The following is a 20,863-nucleotide window of genomic DNA, read 5'->3' as shown; positions in this document are numbered from 1 at the left end:
CAAGGTACATGCCCCTGACCGGAATCGAACCCGGGACCCTTGAGTCCGCAGGCCGACGCTCTATCCACTGAGCCAAACCGATTAGGGCAAGAACACATTTCGATTTCCCGGTTAACAGAGACAGTCTTACTCTTTTGTCCTGGCTTGCATTCCTCAGTCCCCCACACAGTGCCTTATGCTCAGTGGGCACCTAGTGGATGGTTGCAGATTCCTCTTACTAAGTAAATCAGTGATTCCCCTCGGATAAATCAATAGAAAGTGACCATGCATGGCACCCAGGGCACCTGAGACCACTATAAGCCCTACTCTGCCGGGGTCCAACCCCAGCAGGTCCAGGGGTCCCCAAAGGTGTGGACGGAGTCGGCGAAGAAGGAAGGACACAGAGACAGTGTTCAGTTGATCAGCAGCCTAGCCAGGCTCTCCAGCCAGGATCTCCATCCAAGTTCTGGTCTGGATCTCCAGCGAAGTTCTGGTTAGGATCTCCAGCCAGGTTCTGTGTCCATGTTCTCTTGCTAGGTTCTCCAGCCAGGTTCTGTCCAGGTTCTCCAGCCAGGTTCAGTCACCAGGTTCTAGTCAGGTTCTCTTGCCCATTTCTGTAGTCAGGTTCAGTCCAGGATCTTTTGCCATGTTCTCTCGCTAGGTTCTGTCTCTAGGTTCTGAGGCCAGTTTCTGTCCAGGATCTTTTGCCATGTTCTCTCCAGCAAAGTTCTTCTGTCTCTAGAGAACGCTCTGTGTAGGTTCTGTGCCTAGGTTCTGTCTCTCTTGGTTCTGTATTCTAAGTTCTGTCTTGTTACATCTGTATTTATACCAGTTGATTCCAATCCTATCAATCTCTATTCCAAAGGTTAGGGCGTTTCTTATCTCCATTCCAGGGAGTAAAGATTATGTAGCTTAAGCATGATTGTTCATAGTTAAAGTGATTAATTACCTGCCTGGCACTTAGTTAAGAGGTTTTATTCCCTCCCTAACTTCAGGGGAAAATCCCTACCTGGGGAAACAACCTTTCTCAGAGACCTTGGTTAAAACACATAGTGCCAAGAAGGTGAGCAAACATATTAAGAACAGTATGCCATATATGCCAGGTCCCTTGAAACAGCAAGAATAGACCGGCTCCCGGCACTACTCCAGGTCTTACAACTTTCCTTTCTTTTCTACTTTGTTTCTGCACCTTTCCTCCTGGCACCCAGTTATCGGAGTCCCAAAATAGTGATCTCCTTACAGGCTTCCTTGCAATTCTTTGTATTCTCTTTAGTCCACTTTTCTAAACTTTTACTCCCATTCTGTTGAGGCTTTCTGAGTGGGCACCAGGGGGTAGGTTGTGGATAGTAGTCCTATTTAGCTTGGGCATCATATTCACAAAGATTCAAAGTAGACTCCAATGTTATTTCCAAAAGAGATATACATGGCAGATGAGAATGATGTTGATGTTCTTTTTGCAACATTACTTATGAACTTTAAAAGTCTAACTGTGAATCTATAACTTTAAAAATCTAAAATATACTGTAATTTAGTAACCCAGTTTGAGCATTTCTCCATTTTTTTTTCTTCATTTTTTGAAAGTCTAAGAAATTGGAATTAGCCAGGCTCTTACTCAACTTCTGAAATTAACTTTCTATTTCCTCTTCTGACTCTAGTTGCTTTTTCTCCTGCTTCTTGTTCATGCCAAATAGTGGAAGGCATGGTTGTTCTCTGAAATCCTTTAGTGCTAGAGTAAACACCTTGAACTTTAATAAGTTCTCTTCCTTGGCCATGTGTCAATATTTTTTAAAAGATAGAGACCACTTACAGTGAGCAGAAGAGTATCAGGTCACTTGTCAGAACTCAGTCATAGAATATGGCTGGGCAAAACAAAGCAGGAGGGAGCTACAGCCGTTACGTGCAGTTGCATGTAGCCCAGCACTGCTTCTGTCAGTCAGCTGAGCTCAGAGGAGCTCCTACTCTCCTGAAAAGGAGCTGGTAGTGGCTGGCAGAGCAAGTGAGATCTGATTAGGCAATCAGAGGGGTATGGATTTTTATTTAAAACTAGTGACCCAGTGCATGGATTCATGCACATTGAAAGGAAATTAATTAGAAGGTGGCCAGGGGGCAGGACTGCGAGAGAAGAGCCCGACACGCCCTAGAGCCAACCTCCCGCAGCCCCTCCCCAGCATCTGCGGAGTGAGCGGGGTCTCCCCAGCAGGTGGGATCCCTCGGGCTGGCCTGTGGGGATCCCGCAGAAACTGGCTCTCCAAGATCCCCTGAGGGGTCCCGGAGTGCAAGAATGCACTCTGCAAAGTTGCTGTCGTACAAGGTGTGGAACGCAAATGCAAGTGTGCAGTATACCAGATTCGGGGCCGACAGTGCCCCAGCAACAACATAACCCACAGCCGAAGGTGGAATCGTGCAGCCCTGTGAGGAATCAGGCTCCCTCCTCTCTGGTTTGGGAGTGTGTCACCCAAGAACCACCAATGCCAAGTCACTGCAACTCAGCAGCTCCTGCATTGAGCGTCTGCCCCCTGGTGGACAGTACACGTCATAGCAACTGGTCGGAAGGGAGGAGGGACACTTAGCATATTAGCCATTTATATATATAGACTCAAGGCCTGGTGCACGATTCATGTACCAGTGGGGTCCCTTGGCCTGGCCTGTGGGATCGGGCCGAAACTGGCTCTCCGACATCCCTGAGGGCTCCTGGATTGTGAGAGGGCGCAGGCCAAGCTGAGGGACCCCATCAGTGCATGATCGGGGCCAGGGAGGGACACGGGAGGTTGGCCAGCCAGGTAAGGACTGCAGGAGGGCTCCAGGGTGTGTCCGGCCCGTCTTGCTCATTCCTGGTCGGCCAGACCCCAACAGCAAGCTAACCTATTGGTCAGAGTGTCCCCTGGTGGTCAGTGCACATCATAGAGACTGGTTGACCAGTCGACTGTCTGCCTCCTGGTGGCCAGTGCATGTCATAGCAAGCGGTTGAGCAGCCTTAGCATATCATTAGCATATTACACTTTGATTGGTTGAATGGATGACCAGATGACCAGACACTTAGCATATTAGGCTTTTATTATATAGGATTGTATTGAATTTTGGGGGGTGACATTTGTTAATAAAAAGATATAGTCTTCAAGTATACAATTCTATAATACATCACTTGTACACCTGTACCTAAAGTTAAGTCTCCTTCCATCACCATTTATCCCCCTTTAACCGTCTTCTACCTCACTCAACCCCCCTTTTGCTCTGGCAATCAACATACTATGGTCTGTGTCTTTGAGTTTTTGTTTTTGTTTTTTTCTTAATCTCATCACCTTTTTCACTCAGCTCCCCAATCTCCTCCCCTCTGATAGCTGTCAATCTGTTCTCTGTATCTATGAGTCTGGCTTGTTTCACTTAGCACAATACAGTGGAACTGGGTTTTCCAATTTAATTCATTCCAGAAGGTTGATGGAGAAGCGATTTGATAGAAAACCCATTAGAAATAATGTAAATTGAATTAATTTGTTTCAAACCCCCGAAATGATTCCATTTTAACCTTTCTTATATACAATACATGTCTGATGTACTGTTTATAAACAAACACTTCTTAAATTAATCAAACCAACCCCTACTGGCCTTAAACAAATTACTTTCAGCATTCGTTCCAGAGGTGTCTTTTAGGAAGTCAGTATGTGGCACTTTATCAAATGCTTTTTTTGCATCTATTAATATCAGCATGTGATTTTTATTTTTCATTTGGTTTATGTGGTGTATCACATTTATTGATTTGCACACATTGTACCAACCTTGCATCCCAAGAATAAATCCCACTTATCATGATGTATGATCTTTTTAATGTATTCCTGGATTCGATTTGCTAATATTTTTTGAGGATTTTAGCATCTGTGTTCACCAGGGATATTAGTCTATAATTTTCTTTCTTCATATTTGTAGTGTCTTTTTCTGGTTTTGGAGTTAGGATACTGCTGGCCTCATAAAATGAGCTTGGGAGTGTTTCCTCCTCTTGAATTTTTGGAATATTTGAGAAGGATAGGTTTCAATTCTTTGAATGTTTGGTAAAATTCATGTGTGAGCCATTCAGTCCAGAAGTTTCGTTTGCTGGGAGTTGTTGTTTTTATTACTGCTTCAATTTCATTAGTTATAATCAGTCTATTCAGATTTTATGATTCCTCTTGATTCAGTTTTGGAAGATTGCACATTTTTAGGAATTTATGCATTTCATCCAAATTGACCAATTTGTTGGCATATAGTTGTTCATAATATTTTCTTATAATCCTTTGGATTTCTGTGGTGTCAGTTGTTACTTCTCCTCTTTCATATCTGATTTTATTTGGGTCCTCTCTCTTTTTTTCTTGATGGGTCTGGTTAAATATTTGTCAATCTTGTTTACCTTTTCAAAGAACAAGCTCTTGGTTTCACTGATCTTTTGTGATGTTGTTGTTTTTAGACACTATTTCATTTATTTCTGCTCTGGTCTTTAATATTTCCTTTCTTCTACTCACTTTTGGCTTTGTCTGTTTTTCTTTTTCTGGTACCTTTAAGTGTAAAGTTAGATTGTTTACTTGAGATTTTTTGTTTCTTGTAATGCTATGAATTTCCCTCTTAGGACTGCTTTTGCTGTGTCCCATAGATTTTGGGTTGTTGTGTTCTCGTTTCAATTTGTTTCAGGGTATTTTTTTTCTTTTTCTTTGATCTCATTAGTAACCCATTCATTGTTTAGTAGCATGTTATTTAGCCTCCATGTCTTTGGGTATTTTACAAATTTTTTCTGTGTGATTGATTTCTAGTTTTATACCATTGTCTTGATATGATTCAGTCTTAAATTCATTGAGACATGTTTCGTGTCCTAATGTGAGGTCTGTCCTAGAAAATGTTTCATTTGTACTTGCACAGAATATGTATTCTGCTGCTTTGGGGTAAAATGCTCTGAAAATATCAATTAAGTCTCTTTCATGTAGTGTTTCATAAAAGGCTGTTGTTTCCTTGTTGATTTTCTGTCTGGAAGTTCTATCCATTGATCTCAATGGGGTGATAAAATCTCCTACTCTGACTATATTATTGTCAATCTCTTTTTATTTCCATAAATAATTGCTTTATATCTTTAGGTATTTCTACAAATGTATATAAGGGTTATAGCCTTTTGTTGGATTGCTCCCTTTATCATTATGTAGTCTCCTTTGTCTCTTACTATAGCATTTGTTTTAAAGTCTGTTTTGTCAGATATAAGTATTGCTACCCCAGGTTTTCTCCACTTTTCCTAGAATGAATTATCTTTCTACATCTCTTTTCTTTTAGTCTGTGTGTATCTTTTGTTCTGAGGTTGGTCTCTTGTAGGTAGCATATATATGGTTCTTGTTTTCTTATCCATTCAGGTATCCTATGTCTTTTGATTGGAACATTTAAGCTATTTACATTTAAAGTGGTTATTGAGCACGGCTGGTGTGGCTCAGTAGTTGAGCATTTACCTATGAACCAGGAGGTCACAGTTTGATTCCCGGGCATGTCCCTAGTAGGAGGTGTGCAAGAGACATCCAATCAATGATTCTCTTTCATCATTGATGTTTCTGTCTCTCTCTCTCCCTCTCCCTTCCTCTCTGAAATCAATAAAAATATATTAAAAAAATAGTTATTGATAGGTATGTATCACCATTTTATTCTTTTAACTATGTTCCTCTGTGTGTTTTCTTTCTTTCTTTCTTTCTTTCTTTCTTTCTTTCTTTCTTTCTTTCTTTCTTTCTTCCTTCCTTCCTTCCTTCCTTCCTTCCTTCCTTCCTTCCTTCCTTCCTTCCTTCTTAATGAAGACCCTTTAATATTTCTCATAAAACTGGTATGATGGTAAAGAACTCCTTTAGTTTTTCTTGTCTAGGAAGCTGTTTATTTCTCCTTCAATTTTAGCTGTTAATCTTGTTGGGTAAAGTAGTCTTGACTGTAGGTCCTTGTTTTTTATCACTTTGAATATCTCTTGTCAATCTCTTCTGGCCTGAAGTGTTTCTGTTGAGAAATCAGCTAATAGTCTTATGGGAACTCCCTTGTACGTAATTGACTGTCTTTCCCTTAATACTTTTATGATTCCCTGATTGTCTTAAACTTTGCCATTTTATTTATGATGTGTCATGGTGTGGGCCTTTATGTTGTTTATCTTGTTTGGGACTCTCTGTGCTTCTTGGATTTATGTGTCTTTTCCCTTTAACAGATTAGGGAAGTTTTCAGCCATGATTTCTTCAAATAGGTTCTTGATCCCTTGCTCTCTCTCTTCTCCTTCTGGTACCCCTATAATGTAGATTTTACTTGGCTTCATGGTGTCCCAAAGGCCCCTTAATCTATCCTCATTTAAAAAAAATTCTTTTTGCTGTTCTGATTGGGTATTTTCTACTACCTTGTCTTCCTTATAACTGCACGCCCCCTACTGGGATCGAGACCACAACCAGGCATGTGCCCTTGACCAGAATTGAACCTGCGCTCTATCCACTGAGCCAAACCGGCTAGGGCTATAACTATTTTTTTGACCTCTGTATCTGGTAAATTGCTTGCCTCCATTTCATATAGCTCTTTTTCTGGAGATTTCTCCGTTCTTTCATTTGGACCAGGTTTATTTGTCTCCCCATTTTGGCTGCCTCTTTGTATTTGTTTTTATGTATTAGGCAGATCTCCTCTGTTCCCCATTCTTGGTAGGGTGGCCTTATGTAGTAGATGTCCTGTGGGACTCAGTGGCACAGTCTCCTTGATCACCTGAGCTGGGTGCTCCAGGAATGTTCCTTTGTAAGTTATGTGAGCCTTCCTGTTTGTAATTGAGTCTTGGTTGCTATTGGCCCATTTTTGTGTGGGAAATACTCTCAAGCTGGTTGACTGTGAGGATTGACCTTTACCATAGTGTAGGAGCTTCTGTGCATGTGCTGGCCACTGAGACAGAAATTGCCTCAGCAGGGTCTGGCACCCTTTGGATATGTCACTTGAAAAGTAAATTGGATCCTCTCTGATGTCTGAAGCTGGCCACTAGGTGTGTATATTCTGGGGCCTCTTGGCAGGGACTCTGGTGCAGGTCAATGTCAGACACTGCCTGTGACTTGCCCTGGGCAACAAATTTATCCTCAGTTTGTGGCTGCTTCTGCTGGGCCCAGCATGGGTTTGAGACTCAGGGGGAACACTCCACAGCTGAAATATCCGTCCAGAATTTTACCCACTGTCCATGGTTATGCGGCCATCTTTTTTCACATCTCTCCCCTTCTTACCAGTCTCGATGTGGCTTTTTCTGTAAATCTTTGATTATAAGACTTCTTTTCAGCTGGTCTTCAGTTGATTATTCAGGTTAATCTATATTTTAGTTGTAATTCCAGTTTGGTACTAGAAGGAGGTGAGTATACCTTCAACCTACTCCACTGCCATCTTGGATCCTGGGTTGTAAATATGAATGTTTACAATAGCATCTCATTGAAGGCATAACTGTTCAAAATCTGGGAAGAATGTTCAGATGAGTATATCACATTGACTATAATACTAGTTATTTTCTTATTTGTTCTTCAAATACTGCAGAAAGCCAGAAGCTCTGGGACAACATGTTCCACTTTCTCCCAGGGCTGTTACAGAAAATAATACTTATAATGCAAAATTGTCCTGTTTGAGGTAGTATTATTGAGCCCTATCTAAGATGTATAATTATTACGAAGTTACCTACATAATTTGTCATTGATTTAGTTTCTCTTTTCTGTTTATAAAACATGTGCCAGGTTATGATACTTGGCATTTAAGGATGTACAAGAGGTAAGAAGGAAGCTGTGTGTAGGCCAATCATATAATTGGCTAGCTATAATATTCTTTTTCATTTCTCAATAGTGTTACAAGATTCTGTTCATTTTTGGGGGGAAGACGAGACTTTGTAAAATGCATTCTCAACCCATATTTGTCTTTTTTTTTTCCTAAAAAGATTGAGTTAAGAAACGTGAGTTTTGCCTTTAAATACAGTTCTTTTATTTTCACCCATGAATTCAACAATCATTTTTTTAGAAAAATCTAAAAATCACTCTAAATTTAGACTTCCAGAAAAATTGTGAAATACAAAGAATTCCTGTGTACACTTCACCCGTTTTCCCCTAATGCTAACATTTCTATAACCAAGATACATTTGTCAAAACAAAGAAATTAACATTGTCTATTATTGTTAACTAGACTACAGAATTTTTTTAAAAATATTTTTTTATTGATTTCAGAGAGGAAGGAAGAGGGAGAGAGAGATAGAAACATCCATGATGAGAGAGAATCATGGAATCGGCTGCCTCCTGCAAGTCCCCCACTGGGGATCGAGCCTACAACCCAGGCATGTGCCTTGACCGGAATTGAACCAGGGACCTTTCAGTTCGCAGGCCGACGCTCTTTCCACTGAGCCAAACCAGCTAGGGCGACTACAAAATTTTTAAACTTCATCAGTTGTCCATTAATGTCTTTTTACTGCTTCAGGATTCAATCCAGGATACCACATTTAATCTAATGAGATCTTTTCTGAAGATCTGGTGTCTGTTCCCACAACCTTGGGACCCCACTACCTGTTGCACTAAGCATAAGTTTGTGGAAGCCAGCAAGCCTCTAGTTCAGGGGTGGGCAAACTTTTTGACTCGAGGGCCACAATGGCTTCTTAAACTGGACCGGAGGGCCGGAACAAAAGCATGGATGGAGTGTTTGTATGAACTAATATAAATTCAAAGTAAACATCATTACATAAAAGGGTCTGGTCTTTTATTTCATTAGTTTTATTCATTTCAAACGGGCCGGATCTGGCCCGCGGGCCGTAGTTTTCCCATGGCTGCAGTTGCTCTGCAGTCCTTTAGAGCTGTGATACAATTCAGTGGTTAACAGCAAATATGTGTTGTCAGACTTCTGGATAAATCCTGCCTCTACTTGGTGACTTGCACCAAGGGGTTTAACCTTCCTAAGTTTCCATTTTTTCATCCCCATCTTTAAGAGAGGAAATGAGAGTTGTGGTGAGGTTTAAATTTTATTATCTTCAGAGATCATATAGAAAAGTGTCTGGTACAGAGTTAAACACTTAGTTAAAGTTATCTGTTATTATCAATGTTCCAGAAACAGTGGGTGGATCTGTCTTCAGATTGGATAGTCAAGCAACAAAGACTCAGTGCTACAGCAAAAAGTCATTTAAAGAAATCAAACTTTTATTTATTATTAAAAGAGAATTAGTGTGCCAGTGAAGACTATTTCATTGATAAAAGGAAAGAAATATGAAACTTGGGAGTAGAATTCCAGAAAGCAAATAAAATGCAATATTTAATTACTGAAAGGCATATGGAGCAAAGTTCATGCTAATCCTTTCTGTATGGGTTTAATTTTAATATATCTGTGGCTGAAGTGAGCACAGTTCTCATCACTATTTTAAGCTTAGCTCACATTTGAGCAGCGAGTAAACAGGAAAAAATGTTCTAATTTTAGAGGTTAATTTTATAATAATCATCACAAGTATTGTAATTAGGTTTATTATATAATAACTAATAATAATGTAACTTGTATAGTGTTTGGCATTTTTCAGAGACCTTTCATAGTCATTTTTCTTACGTGACACGTGAGTTAAGGGAGGGTGTATGAAATATGAACCACATTTTGCTGAGTGGGAAGCTCAGTGGGAAGGAAGCACATCATGAAAGGCCTCACAGAGGAAGTAACACAGCACTGACCCTTAAGTGATTTGAAGGGGGCTCCCCAGATGGACGGAAGGTTCCCAGCAGAGGTGCAGCAGAACGTAGGGTGATAGAGGAGAGGAGAGTTCTTTTGTGGGAACAAATATCTCAATATGTCTGATGCTTTGGGTGAGGGGAGCAGTGTAGAGGCAGGCGAGGCTTTATATGCCAGGCTAGGACTTTGGACTTGATTCTCTGGCAGCGAGTTTCTTTGAGGCAAAAGAGTAACACGATCAGATTTTATTTCAGGAAAATCATTATGGCAGTAGTATAGAAAATGAACTTGAATGATCTTTAGCAGGTCGGTTCAAGACAGCTGATATTTTCAAAACCTGTTAACTATGAAATCTCAGGTCCCAGATGTGGTGCCACTGAGCAAGAGGAGACAGCCAGTTTGGTACTAGCAGCACAATACTGCCTGCAACAAAAGCACGAGATTTAGATACAGGAATCATGGTTCCAGCCCTGGCTTTGTCAGATCTACAGTTGTCCTGGAGCATTACCATTTCATTTCCCTTGGCTTACCTCTGTGTAATGAGAGTATTTGTGTGGCACCAACTTTACATATGTTAATTGACATCACTGGAGTACTTCAGACAACAAATCAGGACTTGGAATGAAGACAATTGTGAAGATTTACAAGCTAGTCCCAGAATCATATCCAGGGGTGGAGGGTTTAGCAGATTGCCTAAGCTATGTAGAAGGGTGGATATGGGGATTGTAGAATCCAATTTTGAGCCACTTCTATCATAAGTAATTATTCCAAGGACTTCCATGTTTTATTGTCTCCCTAGAAAGCAGAGTGCTGCCAAAGATTTAAACAGAGATTTCAAATTTAATATTATATTATACCCAGGTTCTCTCTTGAAGTCAGGTGGGAATAAAATAAAATGTTCACTAGTTCTATAAGGTTGGTTTTGATACCGTTGTAATTAGTTATTAATAATAGGAAAGGAGCAGAGGGAAAGCCAGATATTATAGGCATGTCATTTGGGCAGCTTTACCAAGAAACTGCAATTCACACTCTTCCTCAGAGAACAATAGCCTATTCCTTGCAAAACATTGGGGGAAGGGATTCAACAAAGAGAAGATAGACACATGCGCAGTAAAGTTGGAAGGTCTACTCTAGGATACTTGCCTGTCAATCATACCTAGGGGCAGAGATGTTTGGCCAGATTGGGTGTGGCCACTGCAAGGGCGTAAACATTTGGGAATACAGAATCCCTAAACAGAGGAAGTCTCTCCCTTGACTCTTGCTCTTGTTGCTCAGGGCGTCCGTGTTCTCATGCATTTGCCCGTGTGGCCCAGGGCCATGTGGACCCCCACATGCCATGGACTGATGGGCTGCAGTGGGGAACACAAGCTAAGCTAGCCTGATGCTGTATAGGACCTGGCTCCAAATGGAAAGGAAACTCTGCACTGGCTCTGATTTTAGCTCTGCTGAAACCCCAGTTACACTTCTATGAAATTCTTATTCCAGCAGTACCCCAAGAATCCCACTTTTACAAGCAACAGGGGGAGGGGAGGGGAGACAAGCCCCTCTCCTCTCCTGTAGCAGTTTGTTTATTCTACTTGCAAGCACAAAGAATTGACTTCCTGCCAGGGAGAAAATGGTGTGGTAGATCTGGACAGCAAATGGCAGATGAAGTGCTTTGTTTTTAACATGCTGGACAGGATCTCCCCAGGATCTGAACTTCCTGTATTTAACATAGGAAACCCAAAAAAATGCACAATAGCCTTTCCCTCTTGATTCCGGCCCTGTAAATTTTGTATCAGGAGCACAGCGATTTTCTGAGTGACATTGTAGCATTTATTAAGAGAAAATAGATTACCAAAGATAACCACTTTTAATGTGGACCAGTCACATGCCCAGGAAGTATATTCAGAGAGAGAGAGAGAGAGAGAGAGAGAGAGAGAGAGAGAGAGAGAGAGAGAATCTTCTAAGATGATACAAAGAAGGGAAATAAAGAAATGCTTGAATAGGAGCTGGCCAGGAAAATTCTGATGCTGATGAAATGAAATGTATTTATAATTTTTCTAGGGAGCAGAAGAAAGTATTTTATACAGTAGCTTGGTTTCTAGAAAGTTAACTGTAAATGTAATTTTTGCAAATAGGATTTCACTTTAATATACTTTAGGAGTTGGCCATTCATTTAAACCTGTGGGTCGCGAACAATGAAAATACATCCTGCATATCAGATATTTACATTACAATTCATAACAGTAGCAAAATTACAGTTATGAAGTAGCAACAAAAATAATTTTATGGTTGGGGGTCACCACAACATGAGGAACTGTTTTAAAGGGTCGCAGCATTAGGAAGGTTGAGAACCACTGAAAGAATTCTTTTGGAGAACTTCTTTGTGATCATTCTTTATGTTTCATAGGTTTGTATTTTTTATACTCCCCACCCATCCCAATTTGTTTAATGCAACATCATTTGTAATTTTTTTACAAGCTACATAAATTGAAATTGATCTTTGCTTTCTGAAACAATTTATTTGACTATTGTTATTTTCCTTGAGGGAAATGCAAAGTTTGGTTTGTTTTTTTTTTGTTAGTATTTAAACTCCCCTGCTTTCTTGTTTTTCTCTATTTTTTTTTTTTTCATTTCCTAGAATGACCAAATGATGAGAAAGCTAGGAGTTTATTGACTTTGACTTAGATATCAGGATATAATCCTGAGAAAATGAGGAAAGCCCCAACACTCCACCACCTACCTATGGAAATAATAGAATACGTACATCTGTGCTGTTATGTAGATCCTGAAATACCACCATAATACATTCTTTATCTTAGGTTTACAGCTTTGTGTTTTAAAAGACAAACCCTGCCGAAACCGGTTTGGCTCAGTGGATAGAGCGTCGGCCTGCGGACTGGAGGGTCCCAGGTTTGATTCCGGTCAAGGGCATGTGCCTGGGTTGCGGGCACATCCCCGGTAGGGGATGTGCAGGAGGCGGCTGGTCGATGTTTCTCTCTCATCGATGTTTCTGACTATCTCTCTCCCTTCCTGTCTGTAAAAAATCAATAAAAAAAAAAAAATACAAACCCTGGAGAATTATTGCATTAATTGGTCTATTACAGCATAACATTTAACTGGGAATTACTTGATTATTTTTCTCTGGGCAATAAGAAAAATGGGAGTTTTAATGAGAGTGTAGGAAAGAAGGGGTAATATTGGAATCTGGGCTACCAACCCAGAAAGACAGGCTTAACAAAAGGAAAAAATTCCCGGCTGCCGAGAAGTTGCAATAGGGATAACGAATATCTGGAAAGTAAGGTGGAGAAGCTGCCCAGCATTGAAGAAAGGAAAATGGGAAGCAGAAATGAAGCAAACTTGGATTCCTGCACAATTTAGTTTAGGGAAGACTACATTTTCTTAGCATATTTAATCAATGGTTGCCAATCATTTGAGAAGAGATACCTGAATAGAGACCCATTCCTTCCCGTTTTTATTGATCACCCATAGAGACCGTACCTGGTACCTGCTAAGTGCTAATCATATGAAGTAGAACAAGATATGTCCTCAAAGAGTTTATATTCTAAAAGGGAAGATAGACCAAAAGAAAAATAAGATAAACAAAAATATATTTTCAAGTTGTGATATGTGCAATGAAGAACAGAAAACACATTTTTATATTTTTCTTTTCTGCTTTACCCCGCAAAATCTGTGGTAAACAGAGATAAGTTGGCACTGACTACAGTCTACATAATCAACTACTGTTGACTTACTATTAGGTCCTATGAAAGTTAGGTTCTATGTAAGGAATCCTATATAGGATTTCCAAGGATAATCTTCCAACACTCAGAATCCTTTGAAATTCTGTAGACTCCTAAACACTAAAGGGCTCCTCAGAGCTAATTCTAATTTTCAGTAGGTGAGGTTGACCACTGTGAGGTTTGATTTTAAGACTGACTGTTTGCTATCCCCACCCCAATACAATGCCCATCCTCTGGCTACATTTCCAGAAATTCCAGGGTTAAGAATTCTAATATACTGGCCTAAGGAGAAGCGAACAGGAAAGTGATCAGGCATGGAACTTCTGGTGACAGGGGGAGAGAGCAGAATAAGAAATAAACTCAGAACTCCAGAAAAAAAGCTAACAAGAAAACTGACTGAAACTATTCTACATTCCAAATTAGTGATTCAGGTAAGAGAAAAGGCAGAGCAGGGAACGGAATTTCTCCTAAACTTAAGGTTAGAATGTGGGAAGCCACTTGAGGTCCCTATTTGCTCAGTTGTTAAAGGGGGACTGTAAACACATACTTCTAGAGGCCTGGTGCACGAAATTTGTGCACTCGGGGAGGGGAGAGGGGCTCCCTCAGCCTGGCCTATGCCCTCTCACAGTCCAGGAGCCCCCAGGGGATGTCAAACTGATGGCTTAGGACATCCCAAGCTGTCAGTCAGACATCCTTAGTGCTGTGCTCACCAGCCGTGAGCCCGGCTCAGGGCTTCTGGCTGAGCAGCACTCTCCCTGTGGGAGTGCACTGACCACCAAGGGGCAGGTCCTGCGTTGAGCATCTGCCCCCTGGTGGTGAGCGCACATCATAGTGACCAGTTATTCCACCGTTCGGTTGATTTGCATATTTGCCTTTTATTATATAGGATGAGAGCCTGCATGAACAGTCATAAGCATTTTTTTATGCATGTGATTACTAAAGCCATTAGAAGTAGGAAGTCAGGTGACATGTTATTTTTATGTAGTTGATAGAATACTGAGGGATAATGTAAATTATATCTATGCCTGGTTCTCACACATCTACTAGTAAAAGAAGTAATAAGAGAAAAATGAACTACAGCAATCAAGTAAAACTATCTTCTTGAACCTTTTGTGTCTTCCCAGCATTCTTTTGGGGGAACATATCTGCCACCCTCATTTCAAAGTATTCCTGTTCAGGTGGTTTGGCCCAAGGATGGGTATGTGACCCAGGATCAGTCAATTAGAATATTTTATCTTCCTGGTCACAGTGATTGCCTCATGAAAGAATATGTGATATAAGTTGAACTGGTCAGAAGTCTCTCTGAGTATTTTACCAGCTATTCAGAAAATACCCTTTCTCTAGGATCACAGGCTCTAAGAACTAGAGTTCTGGGGCAGCCAAAGTTCGTCTCGCTGCCACATGGAGTCACCTTAAAGATAAAACCAAGCAGAGGGGGAAAGTGGATAGGGAGTGGGAGAAGAGAGGTCCTAACTTATATATATATATTTAAATATATTTTATTGGTTTTTTTACAGAGAGGAAGGGAGAGGGATAGAGAGTTACAAACATCAAAGAGAGAGAAACATCGATCAGCTGCCTCCTGCACACTCCCCACTGGGTATGTGCCCGCAACCAAGGTACATGTCCTTGACCGGAATCAAACCTGGGACCCTTGAGTCTGCAGGCCGACACTCTATCCATTGAGCCAAATGGGTTAGGGCGGTCCTAACTTATATTATATCCATTCTAAGAGATCCTTGTGTGAATGAAGCTGAGTAGAAGGATAGGTTTTTAGCAGTCTGTGAGAATGGTGCCATCAGGGCTGTGACTCACCATAGAACCAGTTGTCTTTGTTAGGAGGGGCCAAGCTCTTCCAGGAAATTTGTCTTAGAAGGGGTCTGATGATAGTAAATAAGCAGGCTGGGACTTCTTGAAGTTATTTGCCCTTGGGTAACTTCAAGCTTAGTGTATACCCACTCTCCCTGAAGCCTTCTTGTGCTCTCTGCTGCCTTGATGAAGCTGAATTACCAGGTTCACCTGGAAAAAGAGTGAAGAAGAAATAGGAAGACCAAGATAGCATCCAAGTCCAATATAATTGGCCTTGTTTTTCTCATGTATCAGATTTTAAGATGTTTGAAGGCAGGTCCTGTATCTCCCACTACGGGGATCTTCAGGCCTAGCAGAGCCCCAGAACTCAGTAAGCATTTAAATGAAGCATTGAGTGAGTGAATCTGATATGGCATATAGAGGTAGAGGCTCTGGAATATTCAGCCTGAGAAATTCATTGCTTTGGATTAAAGCACTGCCTCTTCAAGCATCCTTTTAAAAATGCAAATGCCTAGAGGAGACATAAGTTATTTTTGTCAACCAGCAATTCTTTTTTTGGAAGCTATGAGGACAAGGGTAACTATAAAAATTGGATTTTAGAGAACACTCTTAGTGTGATAGAAAAGGTACAAATTTGTGTAACTAATTTGGAAAAGTTTAGTATTATCTCCTAAAGTTGAACATTCATATTACATATGACCCAACAATTTACTCCAAGAGGTGGACCCAGGGGGAATTCTTACACATGTATGTGCAAGAATGTTCATGGCTTTAGTGATCACAAAGCACAAACCTGGAAACAACTCAAATGTGCATCAACAGGAAAGTGGATGGATGAATTGTGATATGTTCACACAACTAGATATTGTGGCAATAAAACCAAATGAACTATACTAATTCACAACAATATAGGTAAATCCTAGGAATGAAACAAAACATAAGTGAAGAAAGTAAATGTACATAATGTATACATTATGACAATTTTTATAGAGTTGAAAACAACTAATATAAGAATATACTTTATAGAATGTATATGTAAATGCAATTAAACTGTATATTTTTTAAAAAGCAAAGGAATTCTGGATGATGGTTATATTGTGTGGGGAGAGGTGGAGAATGGGATGGAGATTATGTGGTTAGATGAAGGTTATGTCAAAGTTCTAGCTTTTGTTTTGGGTGGTAGGTTACAGGTACTTATCACATTATTAAGAATAATGAAATAAGTTACACACACACACACACACACACACACCCCAAAGCCTAGGTTCCCTAGGAAACAGCCTGAGGCTGGTGCTTCATTTGGAAAGTGCAATCTCAGAGCAATCATGGTGAGGAAAAAGTGACGGCAGGCAGGGAAGGGTGGGAAGCAATGGCAGGGGACACATTACATTGCTTCATGAAGAGCTCCTAAGACACGAGTCATCATGTGTGTCTGTTCAGCTACATGGGAAGTCTTCAAGGAGGATGTTCAGAGAGACTGTGCCTTGGGAAGGATGAGGGAGAGGAAAATTGTTGGATTGAGTCTCTTCAATGAGAAGTAACTTCCATTAGGCACCGCTTCTGGGTTGCTTTTCTGGCCCCTTTTGGTGGCAGAAGCAGATCTCATACATAGCCTGTGTTTAGCTAAGTCCAGGAGTGGTGGGAGAAGCCAGAATCTCAGGGCATGTGGCTTATTAGCCCAGCTGCCCAACACTAGCAAGGGGAAGGCCCTCCCATGCAGGACTCTGGCCCCAGGTGGAGTAAGTTCCTGGACTGTGGAGGGAACTGAGCCAGAGCTGGTGGCTGAGGGTGCAGGCCAGACTGGCACCGACCAATCTAAGAAGTTTGTAAGATGTGTCCTGTATAAGCAGGGGCTCAGAGTCCAACCCAGGTTTCAATACCTGTGTGAATTTGGATAAATTCCTTTACTTCCCTTGAGCCTCATATGGAATATGGGAATAGTGGTAACAACCTCCAAAAGTTGTTAAAAGAGATAATGTATATAATGCAAACTGAAGAATATTTGACACCTAAGAAGTTCTCAAAAAATCGCATTTTCATTTGTCCTACCTCATGCCATAAAGCATAGATGAGACAGTACTGGAATGGGGGAGCAGGCCTGTCTTCATTCCCCTTCTCTTCATTTAACCCCATCCTCTTCCTGACCTTGGGCAGCCCAAGGGCACTGGCACCTGTGTGTTATAGGACAAAAGACAAAAGACAATTTTTACCCCCTTCCCAACGTCAATAGTCCTGTGCTCTCTGTTTGAAAAGCTATTAGGTTTAAAGAGGCATCCCAAACATAGATGGGTGTTTCAATCAGGCAAATAATTTGCCACCCACTCCAAATGATATTCCTCAATGTTTGTCTAATATTTACTTTGGTTGAAGGCAGAGCTGGCCCTAGCAGGACAAAGGCACATTTCACCAGTGTTGGGAGCTGAGGCTGGGGACCAGAGGCCATCAGTGGCAGATTTCCAATTCATTTCAGGGATATGTTAGCCCCTCTATGACTTGCTATCCTGGCCACCTGTCTACTTGATCATCCCTTAATGTTTCTAGAGCCCCTCAAAGGGTGACTAGGTCAGCCAGACCTCTTGGTAGTTGATAAACATCACTTTAATTCAGGGTCTCCTTTCTTTTTGGTCATTCAAGAATATCCACTTTCTGCCCTAGTCAGATTGGCTCAGTGGATAGAGCATCGACCTGCGGACTGAAGGGTTCCTGGTTCGATTCCGGTCAAGGTCACATGCCTGGGTTGTGGGCTCTATCCCCAGTGGGGGGTATGCAGGGGGCGGCTGATCAATGGTTCTCTCTCATCATTGATGCTTCTACTTCTCTCTCCCTCTCCCTTTCTCTCTGAAATCAATAAAAATATATTTAAAAAAAGAATATCCATTTTCTGGTTTGCCTGCCTCATACAATTAAGTGCCACTGCCTTTCATAATACCTCCATAGGTTCTTGTGTTTCAGTGCATGCCAGGGACTAAAATAAATGCATACTGCGGTTTTTTTAAACTAGCGCCTTCTTTTTTTTTTTTTTTTTTAAATTGATTTTAGAGAGAGAGGGAGGGAGGGAGAGAAACATTGATGAGAGAGAAACATCAACATCAGTCAGCTGCCTCCTGCATGCCCACTGCTGGGGATCGAGCCCAAAACCCAGGCATGTGCCCTGACCTGGAATCGAACCAGTGACCCCTGAGCCACACTACCGGGCGATACTGCCATTTTGCTGGTAAAATGTAGTATTGTATAAGTGCAGGTTTTAATTTTGTAGATTTAGATAACTTAAAATTTCCTTGTTCTTAATTTGGGTTCTAATTAGGAGGTAAAATGAAGTTATGTGGGGCTAGAAGACTCAAAGACTCTCTCCTTATCATTAATGCATATTTTATACATGCTCCCAGACCTCCTTCTCTGAGCCTTTTTGAGGATAGAGTACATTCCTAGTCTCTAGGTTGCCTCTCTTCCTTTGAGCTAACCCTGTGGCCCCCACAAACATGTAAAAAATTCTGAAGGAGTGGCACTCCTGCACACTCTTGGCAAATTTCATTTGGCCTATCCCTTCTGGTTCATTTCCTATGTTCACGGATCCAGTTGGCCCCAATTTCTTTCTAGTGGGGAGTGGGGAAGGGAGTAGGAAGTCATTTAAAGACTTCACACCACTGACTTTGAGTCTTATTGGAGAAATGATCAGTCTGTCCCTGTAAATACCTCTTGGGTCCCCAAGATCAAAGCCTGAAATTCTACTACTAGAACTTGCTTTTGGCATTTAAGATGTCCTAACTCACCTATGTCTTTAATGTGAATGGTGAGCAGGTTGGCTCAGCAGAGGCTCTGAGGATAACTGGAAGATGGAGGAGGGGAAGCTGTAATTAGGTATCTCAGGACCCAGGTAGATCTTGCGCTTTGATAGGAGCCACCTGGTGGCAAGTCACATTTTGGCCTTGAATTCCTCCTCTTGCTGTCATAGCTGCTCCCAGCCTTTAACTTTCAAATTAAAAATGTTTATTTATGGTAGTAATGGAAAATAGTGTAGTTTGGAGAACCCATAAAAAATAAAAAAGAAGAGCGTCACTCAAAAGAATGTTTAAAACAAAAGTTAAACATTAAAAAAAATGAGATCCAAGTAAAGGCCCTTCAAAGTAAGAGACATACACTATTATATTTTCAACCTTTTTTTCCCCCCCTCTGTGACATTAGGCCATCTTTTATGAAGGTCATCTTGATGAAAATAACTTTAATGTTAAGATATCTCCTGAGACCATGTGAGCTAATATGGTAAGTAAACAGTAGGCAGTTGCTGAATCAAAGGAAGGGGTCATTTAGTAACACAGTTAGCCCAGCATGGGTGCTCCCTTTTAATCAGAATCTCACTCTCTGTGGGCTTACCCTTTGGCCTGAACTTTATTAAGCTGCTGGATTAAAGGCATGAGAATTGAATTTCTATTTCTAAGCTTAGAGAATCTATTTATTCCTTTGATCAGTTGTCAGGACCAGTATCAGAAAATGTTGAAAATTGCATATGAATAATAATTCCTAATATTATATGTTTTTTTGTAGTTTGCAAAGCACATTTATATGTATTATTGCATTTGCTCCTTCTAATCACCCTGTGAAGTAGGCATTATTATTATCACAATTTTAAAATCATAGAGAATGAGAATGGCTCTAAACTTAGGCTTTCTTGTCCCAACTTCCACAATTCCCATTTATTCTGAGGAGATGCTAGTTGTACACTATGCTCCCCTCACTCTGATTTTATTAATAACTAGAGGCCCGGTACACAAATTTTTGTGCACTCGGGGGGGCTGAGGGGGGTCCCTCAGCCCGGCCTGTGCCCTCTCACAGTCTGGGACCCCTCAGGGGATGACCACCTGCTGGCTTAGGCCCGCTCCCCGGGGATTAGGCCTAAGATGGCAATCAGACATCCCTCTGGCAGCCTGGCAGCCCTCGGGGGATGTCCACTTGCCAGCAGGGAGCAGGCCTAAACTGCAGTCGGACATCCTTAGCGCTGCTGAGGAGGCAGGAGAGGCTCACACCACCACCGCTGTACTGGCAGCCATCAGCCTGGCTTGTGGCTGAGCAGAGCTCCTCCCATGTGAGAGCGCCCTGACCACCAGAGGGCAGCTCCTACATTGAGCGTCTGCCCCCTGGTGGTCAGTGTGTGTCATAGTGACCAGTCATTCCCAGTTGTTCTGCTGTTAGGGTCAGTTTGCATATTACCCTGTTACTATATAGGATAGAGGCCTGGTGCATGGGTGGGGGCCGGCTGGTTTGCCCTGAAGGGTGATCTGGATCAGGGTGGGGGTCCCACTTGGGTGCCTGGCCAACCTGGATGAGGGGATGATGGCTGTTTGCAGCTGGTCACACCCCCTTCAGGATGGGGGTCCCCACTGGGGTGCCTGGCCAGTCTGGGTGAGGGGCTGAGGGCCGTTTTCAGGCTGGTGGATGACTGAAGTTCCCAACCTCTCCTTTTTTTCTTTTCTTTTTTTTTAATTCTGGGATTTATATACCTTCTATGGCTGTCACTGGAGCTGAGAGCCCGCTTTAGCTCTGAGGCCTCCGCTGCTGAAAGCAGGTATCTGGGCTTTGTTTAGCTTCTATAATTGAAACACTGTTTCAACTCCAGCTCTGAGGCCCGGCTGGCTGAAAGCAGGTTTCTGGGGTTTGTTTAGCTTCTATAATTGCAACATAGTTGCTTAGAG

The sequence above is a fragment of the Myotis myotis genome, unplaced genomic scaffold (assembly GCF_014108235.1).
Source record: "Myotis myotis isolate mMyoMyo1 unplaced genomic scaffold, mMyoMyo1.p scaffold_m19_p_11, whole genome shotgun sequence".
NCBI classification, from domain to species: Eukaryota; Metazoa; Chordata; class Mammalia; order Chiroptera; family Vespertilionidae; genus Myotis; species Myotis myotis.
This window is presented reverse-complemented; position numbering follows the sequence as displayed.